We start from the raw sequence: 12,790 nt of genomic DNA, 5'->3' as shown, positions 1-12,790 counted from the left end.
CATCTCGTCGTTACAACGACGTGAGCTTTCCCGCCTATACGTACCTACATATGTAACCGGGAGCGTACGCATGAACGAGCACGCGACACGATTATAAATAGAAAACGATGGCTTTTCAATTTTCATTCTACGCGTGGCACGCTCGTCGAGTTAGAAATCGAAAAACCGAATGTGGCCTCTCTCTCTCTCTCTCTCTCTCTCTCTCTCTCTCTCTCTCTCTCGCTCACGTAATTCCATTGAACACGTCGTTTCTGTGAAAAATTTGACGGGAAAGACTCTCTACGTACTACATATGTGTATTCACGCGCGTCTATTATTTATTTTATTTATCAGCGCATTTTTTATACGTAGTTGTTTTTTCTTTTTTCTTATAATTTAATTTAATTCAGTTTAATTTTATTTCTATTGCTTTTGCTTTTTTTTTATTTTATTTTTTTATTTTTTTTATTTTTCTTATGTTATTCCATATCATTGAGTATATGCATTATTGACAGACGCTCTGTTTCCTGTCAATACATATCTACCGGCTTGAAAGGGATTACGTTTTATTACTCCAATAGTAGAGTCTGGCCCTCAGGTTGAAACAAGAACAACAACCACGGGAGTAACAACAACTCTATTTTACGTTTCACTGGTTATCCAACTATGAGGAAATTGTAATGATAATCAACGGCACATAGTCGCGTAAGCGACCTAACTGACTACCGAACCGACCAATTCGTGAATTGTTTATTAACGTAAGAATAATATAGAATGCATAACTCATAAGCCGTAGCTCTTCTTAATAAGTATAAGAAATTTCTTTTTATAGGCTTAATTAAGAAAAGAAGAAAAAGAGTGAGAGAGAGAGAGAGAGAGAGAGAGAGAGAGAGAGAGAGAAAAGAAAATGATCATTTTCTTCCTCCTTCCTTTTTCTTATTATTATCCATCAACGACTATATCACCAATCGGAAATACCGCAGAAAGTAAGATGGGTTTCGTGAGCTTGACACTCGTAGTGGCACTTTGTTTTTCTTGTACGTGCTTCTTCGCCAGCTAGTTCACCGGCGTGTGTCAACGAGGCACGAGGAAAAATATTTTTGCCCGATTCTTTTCCTCCTTTGGGTCTACGGAAAGAATAAGAAAAAGAATGAAGAGAAACGAAAGGGGAACGTCGTGAAGCGTAAAAACTTTTTCTTGAAGACGCTCGCATCGACTTCTTCTTCTTCTTCTTCTTCTTCTTCTTCTTCTTTTCTACTTCTTCCTTTTCTTTTTCTTATTTTTTTTTTTCTTATTCCTTTTCCTTTTATACTTTTTCTTTCATCTTTTCTTTCTAGCTTTCTAGCAGAAATCGTGCCGAAGGAACACGGCGACCGAAAGGAACAGAGAAAATGAAGGGATGTTGTACGTGCGCTGCCGCGAAGGAAGATCGAGAGAGATGGAGAAATATGAGCCAATGATGCAACGACGATGCGCCTTTCTGCGATTCATTCGAGTATCTCGAAAATGTCGACGTTAATTTCTTCTAAGATAGATCGCTGTCCTAGTAATTGAAAACCACCGAGAAATCTTTCCTCGTTCTTCATTGTAAGGTATTATTTGAGACAGAAAAAAGAAAAAAGGAAAACAAAAAAAAAAAAAAAAGAAAGAAGAAAAAAGAAATTCAAAAATTATTGTTCGTAATATAATATTATAAAAACATAGTTGGATATTCTCTACGTAGAACGATTTTTGCGTTTTCGATGTTACAAAATGAAATACAAAATGATAGATATTTATTCATGGTTAATTTGATCGGAATGAAAATTGCTTGATCGAAAAGTCAGATATAATATTATTTGTAACAGGTTCATTTTAGAACGAAAGGATGGATATGGGGTATGTCCGACGTATTATGATTAATTTTTTAGAGGCAAGTCTCGCATCTACGATAGTTAGATATATATATACATATATATATATATTTGGAGTCAGTAAAACGGTACGTTCAAAGAAAAAAAGTAGGAGGGGTATGACAAGGAAAAGAATGAGAAGTACGTGGGTGGTGCACGGCTTGGAGAAACGATCTACTCAAGAGGAAAGCAAGAGAGAGAGAGAGAGAGAGAGAGAGAGAGAGAGAGAGGGAGAGAGAGAGAGAGAGTCCACATATTCATGAAAGCAACGTTTTATATTATCTCCGGTATATTTCCGTGTGTCAAGAAGAACCGGTGCAACCGTAGCTACCCCTAGACCCTACATGACGTCTCTTCTTTCCTCATTTCAACACCCCTTTTCTCTTCAATTCCCTTTCCTCGTTCCCTCTCCATATCCACGAGTCTTTCGCCGGACACGCGGATACGGAGTGCTTCCATGAATTTTCGATAATCCAAATTGGATTCTCCTATTGGCGGCACCGGTCCACCGTTCTCTTTTCTTTCCCATTGTTTCTTCCTTTTGTTTTTTTCTCCATCCTTTTTCCCTTTCTCTCTCTCTCTCTCTCTCTCTCTCTTTTTCCCTATTTCTCTTACCATTCTTTTCTTTCTCTACGTTTCTCTCGCTGGTATCACATGAAATTGTTTTTCCCGTAGAAAGTTACGAATTCGTGTGCTCGGGGAAAAAGAGGAAAATTGGGGGTTGCTGTTGCCGTTCTTGCCATTTTCTCTCTTTCTCTCTCTCTCTCTCTCTCTCTCTCTCTCTCCTTCTATCTTTCTATATCTCTTATGCTCTCATTCTTCCATGCTCGCTCATCCCTATTTGCCTTTCTCTCTTCGACTTCTTCCATTATTTTTGTTCTTTTTTTTCTTTTTTTCACCTTCTTTCCTTCCCTTTCGTATAGGAAATTCGTCGTTCGTAGACGCGGAAAATACGGATTCCGGAATCGTTCCGATAGGTCGGAACAAGAATGCGAACACGTAAGAAACATAAACCACTAAGAAAGTGAATAAAGAAAGAGGCGGTTTACGTGGTCAAGAGAATATACGCGTATCTATATGTTATCTATCTATGTGGGTGGTTGGAATTCGTTGAAATTGAAAAGTAATTCGGGCACAATGGTTTGTATACGAGCGTGACTAGAGCGTTTTTTACATCCACTTTTTTCGTAATTCAATTATTGTTTGTCATTAAAAAAGAAAAGATAAACGAAAGAAGAAAAAAAAAAGCAAAAAAGATCAATTCTATTACATATTATAAAGTATGAATTCGATCGAGTTTATTGAAAATTAATTTGTTCTATTGAATGATATTCTCAGACATCTTGATGGTACGCATTACTCGACAAATTGATATCAGATTTGATAATAGGTTCCCCTACGATATTGCATTGATTTTCTTTGAGAGTTATATTTGTATAATGGAAGCATATATAGAGTTGCATTTAATAATGTTGCGTATTAATACTGCATCAATTAATTCCGCTGCATTTAGTTTTCCTATTATTTATCTATCTATTCCTCTTTCTCTCTCTCTCTCTCTCTCTCTCTATTTTTCCAAATCATCATTTATTTTAATTTTTTTTTCATATTTAATTTTATTTTGAATATAATAAATAAAAGTATACAAAATTCATAGGAATGAAAGTAAATAATTATATGTATTTATTTCGTTTCGGAATTATCTTTTATCGATAATTATTATTATAAATATTTTGATCAAGAAATTTCCTCATTTTCGGAAGCGATTGGTGCATTTCAATTAACATTCTCTAACACGAAGGCATCCTTAGAAGGACACAAAGTTGAACCTCGATTTCTCTCTCTCTCTCTCTCTCTATCTATCTATCTATCTATCTCTTTCTCTTCGCTTCTTGCATGGACATGCAATTTCATATTGCGAGGATGGAACGCGGGCGCATCCTTCTCTCTATGATTCTCATCGACGTTCGTACGTCGAGTTAATCGAATTTCTCGATTCTGCTTTCATCCGAAACGAAATTGGATTAAAGTGATTATTTAGTAGACGATCGATTTTATGGGCGCTATAAAGTCAATTTTGTTCATTTCTCGAACATATTGACTTGAATATACGGTTGATATTAGGACATACTTGTTATCAAACTGAAGATCAAGGAGAATAGAGACAGTCAGATAGAGAGTGTGTGTGTGTGTGTGTGAGAGAGAGAAAGAGAGAGAGGGAATGACTATAGAAATATCACGTAGTGAATACAATATGTAGATGTATGTACGTAAGCGTAGTAAGCAGTGTCATTTACCTGTAAAGGGATTGAATCCAATAATTTAATTGTGGAACTAAACTCAATTTACAATCCAATTATTCGTCTATGTATTCTCGTGTTTTAACAGTTTGATTTATATGTGGAGACTTGGTCGATATGGATGACCATAATCTCCGATCCGACTCTGATGTGTCAGTCGTGAACATCCGATTCGTCGACAAAAAATAGAATGAAAGAGACATTAAAATATATGAAAATAAAAATAGATCATGTTTTTTTTAGTATTAGTATTTTTGAGAAACAATGATATTATTTTTCTTTTCTCTTTTCTCGTTTTTTTTTTCTTTTTTTTTTTTTTTTTTTTTTTTTTTTTTTTTACCAACATGACGTTCTCCATTAACAGTAGCAAATTGACCTAGGAATAGTTAAATACATGCCGTGTGAATCGGGCATCGTATTCGTACGTCATTACGTTCTCGTTCCACTCATTATCCAAAGTAGATGAGGAAAACCGGGGCGATTCCAGCTATTCAAGATTTCTCTTTACAAGGGTAAAACGATAGAGAGGGTAAATGGATACAAGCTAACAAATGGCAGCGGGAACGAAATAGAACCAAATCGAGAATCCCACTACGAAATCTCGAGAATACGTGCAATGGCGCTTGTATCTCTTTTACGTGTATATATATATATATATATATATATATATATATATATATATATACATAGAAAAATAGTATATCAGAAGCACGTGTACTATTATATTTCCCTAACGGTACACATAGAGAGAATGCAACGTATTCTATATCTGGTAATGGTTCGTTATCGAGGATTAATCCCTTCTATTTCTGCCCTCCTACTTCTGCCCTTTCCACGTGCTTCGACTTATGATTATATATATGTGTTGGATGTTAACCTCTTTCTCTCTTTCTCCTCTCTCTCTCTCTCTCTCTCTATTTCTCTTTCAACCGTGGTCAGCAGTTACACCGATGACTCACAGAATACACGAGAGAAAAGGTGCTGGGCTCTGCGTGTACCATGCTACCCTCTCCATTAAATTTATAATTGAGTTTTACACCCCTATTCTGATCGTTCTACCAACCAGAAATTATTTCCCTATCGTAACTTTCGATCGATCAAAGCCGATTTCTAAATATCGCTTTATGAAGTCGAGATATCCGCTTTATGATCGATGATTTTAGATTTACCTTTTTCTTTCTCTCTCTCGCATGCGCACATTTTCTTTATCCGTAATTTATCGCGCAATCATCGAATCATACTCACGCATTCATTTCTAATACCTATATATATATATATATATATTCTTTTTTTTTTATCTAGTTTGGAAGTAATAAGAAACTTTAAGGATGTTTTATTATTCTTCAGAAAATATATACAACTAGAATAACGATATCATTATGTCATTGTAGCTTCAATTGTGGCTGATTTATGCTTTGTTAAGCCTTCACAGAGGAACTCATAATTCTATTGTAAAACACAGTGTTATATAATAACGAGTATTCATATGCTAGCAGAGAGAGAGAGAGAGAGAGAGAGAGAGAGAGAAAGAGAGAAGCGTAGTAAAACTATGTAAAGGAAGGGGACGTGTACGTAGATGTGTGTGTCTGCGCTGCGGATAAAAGAGAGTAAATTATGCCATACTACCAATACTTTTGATATTTTATCGGTTGTGCTTCCAATAAAGTTTTTTTGTTTCAAGCATTTCAACAAGAAAAACCATTTCTCTGTTTCTTTTCTCTCTTTCCGACATTTTTTTCTTTTCTTTGTCCTTTCAGTACTCGTTTCAATGCTTTAAACAAGTATCGAATAATAGTCAATTAGCACGGTAGTTCAAAGAATCGAAAAACACAGTTGGTTGGTAATTTCGAAATAGAATTTATTCGATATCTCGACGAAGATCTCGAGTTACGAATGCCGTGAAATGAAAAAAATAACAAAAAGAAACAAAAAAAAAAGAAAAGAAAAAAAGAAAAGAAAAAAAGAAAAGAAAACCAAAAAACGAAAGAATCGAAAGAATTGAGTGTGTATTGTAAAGTTCAATATACCTGATAAGCCTGACCATCGCTAGTCCACGTGTTTTAGCGAATTGAAACGTACGTTGTTGGTAGAATGTGTCAATAGTCCTCATAATGGAAACAAGCGATTACTCCGATTATTATCGGAGAAGGTGCGCGCGCCGTGCGTCAATATATGTCACGTGCTCGGCTTTTAGAATTCCGACAAATTGCCGGTTGAAACGTGAGCCCTCGATTGAAAATGAAGCGTCGGCGAGACTTTATGAATAATTCCGTTTGTTGGTGTCGTGGTCGACGCTTGATTAGAATTTAATGGCGAGATCGATTTTACATATCGTTAGTCGTTTATCTGTTATACGTTGCTGCAGTCCTTTCGTCGGTTCCTTTTTTCTCTTCTTTTTTTTTTTTTTCTTTTTTTTTTTTTCTTTTTTTCTTTCTCCCTTTTTTTTTTCTTTTTTTTTTTTTTTCCTTGCAACGTCGACCCACGCGAAAATCATTCATATTATCCACGAATAACAGGAAAAGGCATAATTGCAAAGTCGTTTACAGTATGAGTATATCGACCCTAATCCGAGAAACCAAGTGCTATTCCCATTCCTACTTCATATTTAGCTAACGACGAGGATTGTCGTGCTTCAGAAACGGAACATTGTTTTCACCCTAATTTCCATTTCCGTTTATGATCGTCGGCACGAATCGTGAGCGCTCGACGAAAAACAGAGGGTTGCCAGCCGTATCGAGGTAAGACGGGGAAAATAAGGAAAATGACGACGGCATATCGTCGAGAATATCGTTATTGCTATTTCTGCTGAAATTCATCGTTCGTTTGCTATTATTACGGCTTAAAAAAATTTCCATAACTGATATTTCAACGGTTTTGGCAAGAGGACACGTCGACGTTTAAAATTAATCGGATGAATTTCTCACTCTTTCTCTCTCTCTCTCTCTCTCTCTCTCTCTCTCTCTGTGTGTGTGTCGTTCGGATCCGACACCCGTCCGACGATCGCGGAAAGAGGAATTCCATAAGAATGGTCATAGCACACGAAAATCGTTAGAAACGATTATAAATTCTCAGCTCGTTACCGTCCGGACTTATCGTAATTAACAAACGGATCTCTCGCTTTCCATATCTATGTTTATCGTATCATCTGGAACTTTTGGCTCGTTCCAGGAACATTCGGTAATTGAATTTTGTTACCTGAAACGATTTAATTCTTCTGGCATATATTTTCTACACGTACGCATGGACATATTTACGTTTATTTTACACATAAATATTTTGCGATACGCGCATCGAGATATTTATTCCCCTGTTAATTGCAATGAAATATTCATCGCTGACAATCCTTGCAGTTCGATCTACTCGAATCGATAGTATCGCGTTCCCTCGTTACGTTTCGTTGTCCAGAGAATAGGTATCCGTTTTTGGTGGTTAGCGTAAGCACGATTGTATCGATTTGTTCGAGGACACGAACCACGCGGTCGCGCTTGTTAACATAACGACGTTTATAGGATGATTATATTCTAATGCGCGATTACCAAATGCAGATGAGTCTCGTTGGTGTTCGCATCAACGGGAGCAGTTAAGCGTGCGGTTAGTTTTTGTCAAATAAAAAAAGGAAAAAAAAAAAAAGAAAAATAATAAAATGCTCGCAAAAAGTAACGAAAGGAAAGTAAAAGGAAAGAGTTTTTTTTAAAAAGTGAAGGAAGGAAGAAGGACGACCTATGGAGAAAAGTTTATAAGGGGACCCGTAACGACACGCGAGCGTTTCCGCGTGAAAGTGGAACCACCACCACGCGAAATTATAGTTGCAAATTAGAAGTGTGTACTCTCCAAACACGACCGTGCTCACCCGTGAAATTTAATGGAAATTAAATTGTGTTCCTACGTCTAGTTGTCTTTTTCTAAATCCTCTCTCGTACCACCCCCTCCCTCCCTCTCTACCACCTTCGACCAACGTGACTTCCCTTTTTCATTTTCCTCCTCTTTTTACTATCCACATTGGACCTTCCTCGTCACGTTTTCTCCTCGTTTTCGTATTTACGAAAAGTTCAATATATATATATATATATCACTTACGAGTCCGATTTTGAAGATAGATAAATCGGTAGATGAAGATAATAATCTTAGAAGAATTTATCATTAGAAGAATTTTATAAGAACGTATTCGTGCTTTCGAAAGATATTAACGACGTTACCTCGTTATTCTTCCTACGTTTTCCTGTTTTCTCAACGATTAGTGACAAGGAAGAAAGTGATTAGCCAGAGGAAATGATCGATCGATCTGTCAGTTTATTTAAAGGATACGCTCGTCGACAGGACAAATTGATAAATTTTTTACATATTCACTATTATTTTCTCCTGTTTGGAAATCTAACGTATGTCAAAATTTTTTTAAATTTCATTTTATGCAGACTACGTAACGTAAATTTCAAATGTTTCGTATTAGGAAAGCTAATTTTGTCGAATTTGTTCTTATTAGCGCGATCCATCTTTTACCTATACTTTCTATGAAACGATACTCTGAGATACAAGGCAAGGGACGCTATTAATCAACGAATCAATTAATCAAAGCTGATCGAAAGAGAAACTTTTGCCCGTCCAAGGTGCATCACGTTTCTTCGATCCATTTCTCGCGACCTACACGAGAGTAAAGAGCAAACGAAAAGAAAGAAAAATCTGGGCCAGATAGGAGTGGGAACGGAGGGGTGGAGGAAGGGTGTATAAAGTTAATGGTGCCTCGTGGTCGACGTGGCACGCGACGTTCATGACGAATCGTAGAAAGATCATTCTTCATTTCGCGTAAATTTATTGCGAGGCATACGACAGATGGGACTATGGCCCTAATAACGGGGACTCATGCTTGTCAACGATACATTGATCACATCGACGTGCACACACACACACACACACACACACGACTCGCGGCCGCTCTCTCTCTCTCTCTCTCTCTCTTTCCCCGGCTATAGCAATCGATCTGATTAGAGTTACCGGGTCACCGATCGATATTTTCGCGTGAGTTTTCCAAGCAATCGGCCATGATATAACACACCTTGACACATTTTATATGCATATAGGCCCTGCCCATTTACCACTACACCCTCCATTCACCGTCCATTCGACCGAGTTACTCTCTATTTCTTTCTTTCGTTCTCTTTATTTCCCCTTCGTCCATGGTTTGTTTCTTTTTCGATTCGTATCAACCACGCCACCCTTTGACTACACAAAATCGTTACTTCGCGCGCTACCTGCCTCTTTGCGCCAAACCAACAATTTTCTTTGTCCGATCCGAGTCTCGATACGATTAATCTTCGAACACGTCCGTACGATCGAATGCAAATATACATCTCGTTCTGTTATTTTCTTTGTCATTGTCATTTCCATAGTATTTGTAGCGCAGTAGTACGAACTCTGCGTTAAAGTAAGTAACTAAATATATACGTAAGTGTCATTTAAAATATCGCCGAATACGAGAACTTGAACAGTAAAATTATTTTTAATTATCGTCAGATTTGAAAGAGAAATATCATACCTCTTGTTACATACTTTTATTTCAATCCTTTGCCGCCTTGTACTCGACTGTTTCTGACAATGACCGATTGAGAACGCGGACTACTTTCTCTCGAGATCGTTCATCGATTGTTTGCTGTATTAATACCATTCAACAAACTCCAAACAACAACGTTTTACTCATTTGTCTTCGTTCCGCGTTATATGCAATCGAGTTTATGAAACTTCATTTCTTCAAAAAACAGTGAAATGTTAAGAAAAACGTAGACCTTCGGTATAAAGAAAGAAAAAAGGAAAAAGAAAAACATTCAACGTAATACGTAAGCGCTCGTTTTTTAAAAAGTTGATTGATACTCATCAGGTATCGATTATTCAATGTGAAATTATCTAATGAAAATTACGTTGAAATCACGAAGCGGAAACGACAGGATACGTCTCGTTTTCGATTCTGAAAATTCGATGGATTTCAAGCGTATATTCGTTCTCCTGGCGATAATATATATGCGAATTAGTCGAAAGGGATTAAAGTGTTTCGTATCGTGCGACGGTGTGAATTGGCTCGTATCGAGAGAGATGCCTATGTAACTCCCTTGCGAATGGGTACGTTATCATTATATCGGCATTTACCTCGTTCACATCGGAAACGAACAACGATTTGTATCTCGATTGTGACTCGCACTCTTTCTCTCTCTCTCTCTCTCTCTCTCTCTCTCTCTGTCTGTGGAATCTTCTCGTACCTTCCTCGCTTCTATCGATTCGCCATTTTATTTCTATCACCTATAGAACTCACCGAACGGACGTTCTCGTCACGGCAGCTTTTACTAACGTCGATCGATAAAAAAGAAAGGAATGTTCTGTTCTTCCGAGCTAACGCGATTAATGCGATAAAACGCTATTCGTCTCTTCTTCCATACCTCCCCGCCCCCGCCCTCACTCTTTCTCACTCTTCTTTCGGTAATCTCCGTTTTCCTCTTTTATCAATGATAATGCAAATATATACGTTCTTATATAATTTCTTATTACAATTTTATCGATAAAATAATATTAATAAATCATTAGGAGATAAAAAAAAAATGTAAGAAAGTATCAAAATTGGAACGAATTAGAAGAACGTTTATTTTGATTTTTATTTTTATAATGATCAATGCAGCTTTATCTTTGTTCGTATTATATTTTTCTATCGGATAAATTAGTATCATTTGTTTATGATCGTTTGTCAATATAATGCGACGTAACAAAGAGACACTTAATATTATTTATTATCTATTTATTAAAATTTGTTGAAGATTTTGATTCCCCCATGGTAATGTCCACTCTAAGATTGATACATTCTTTAAGATATGGGGTGTGATGGATGATAGGAACGATGGCCGTCGACGGGGAGTTTACGAGGAAAACACAGGATATATCTTCTATCCCGTACGTGACACAGCTGTCTCGTTTCGTCTCGGTATCTCCTCTTCTAGCGACATTTCTATGTTATCACCTTCCTTACATTTCTATCTTTCTATTCCTCTTCGAACGATATCACCACGAATATCCTACTACTACTTTTCTCTCGTCGACTTTTGCGCAAGGTTCCTATTTTTCTTGAATAAATACGATACTATTTTTCATGTCTCTCTCTCTCTCTCGCTCCACTTAGAACGTGCGACGAGATCTACGAACAATTTTCAAATACGAAGAAAATAAAAAGTTGAAAAGAAGACAAAACAAATGTATATGTATGTGTGTGTGCGTGTGTGTGTGCGCGTGTGTGTGTGGAATTCGATAAAAATTAGCTTACAAACTTCCTTTTGTACTCGAATCTTTTTAAGTTTTTAAACGAAAACAAATTCAATGGGACAGAACGGTAATATATACACATTTATTTAAAGAAAAAGTGAGTAAGGTAGTAGGAGAAAGAAAAAGGGGTGCCGGCCGTGTATGTTTGACTTTATTTACGAGAGGGTGCGCCGGTAGAAAGTGGAAGGAAAGGTTGAAACCTCCGCGTGATGTTGAAACCACTGCGTTTACGCGACTACAAATCCCTTACCCATTTCACCCCCTCTATCTTCCCGCGCGCACTGTCCGATGGAACACGAACCCTTAATCAGATTAGCCCGATCGACCCTCTTTTTTCTCTCTCTCTCTTTTTCTTTTTTCCGCACCTGCCCTTTCCTATCGCGATTGTGAATTCGTGACTCTCGACAAAATCTATTCGATTACCAACTACTGTAACCATTCTTTTTTCTTTTCTCTAATTAATTATTTAACTATCTAAAATTTTAATCTATCCAATCGTAAAAATAAATTCGTCCGTAAGAGAAAGTTTTCTAAAAACGTAACCATGGTAACTCCGGTGCGTTTATGCGTGTTTCGAGGTTGACGGAAAACGCGTGAGATTAGCTCGATCGCATGATGTACGGCCATTCATCGTGAATTTAACGGGAAACAGTAGGAACCGTTGTGTCGTTTCCGCGAGATCGACGCGTCGCTTAACTCTGTAACCAGAAATGCCTTATGCATATGATAACGAGAATTTCGAATGTTCCGTTCATTATAATCCCGATCGTATGTCTCTGAAAAACAGCAAAAAAAGAAGAAAAAAAAAAAGGAAAAACGAACATATCGCAAACTCACGCTGGCGAGATGAATTTTGAAACTTTTTGAAACAAACAAAAAAAAAAAAAACAAAGAAAGAAAAAAGAGCAAAGTATGAGACAGAGAATAATTTATTGTGCATCGTTAAAGTGAAAATCGATTGTAAAGGAGATAAAAACAAACAAAAAAAAAAAAAAGGAATGAAAACACGCCAGCAACAGCAATCGTTATCGTACACCTTTATAATGTTCGATTTATCATCGACACCTGAACGTCATTAAACGTGCAAACGATAGAGATTCAAATCATTTATAAATGTCTACTCACAACCGATGCGTGACCCACTATCAGCGAGTATGGATTTATTCGGGATAATAATTCCTCTCGTTCTCTCATCGCTGGATAATTCTCTACCGTGGAAACGCGTATCGAAAGTCATTACTGTGCACGAGGGGTGTATTTTAAAGAATATTAGGAGAATTCGTCGCAACGCGACGCAATATACATGTCTATCTTTTTCAAAATTCG

The 12,790-nt window shown here is 37.0% G+C and overlaps 1 long non-coding RNA gene across 1 annotated transcript; it reads left to right on the top strand.

Moving 5' to 3' along the window:
- Positions 1 to 364: 364 nt before the first annotated feature.
- LOC124953111 lies at positions 365 to 3,511 on the top strand. Its single transcript, XR_007102119.1, has 3 exons — positions 365 to 737; positions 812 to 965; positions 1,317 to 3,511. It is a non-coding gene; the product is annotated as an uncharacterized LOC124953111 (long non-coding RNA).
- Positions 3,512 to 12,790: the final 9,279 nt, after the last annotated feature.

The sequence above is a fragment of the Vespa velutina genome, chromosome 11 (assembly GCF_912470025.1).
Source record: "Vespa velutina chromosome 11, iVesVel2.1, whole genome shotgun sequence".
Classification (NCBI taxonomy): Eukaryota; Metazoa; Arthropoda; class Insecta; order Hymenoptera; family Vespidae; genus Vespa; species Vespa velutina.
This window is presented reverse-complemented; position numbering and strand designations above follow the sequence as displayed.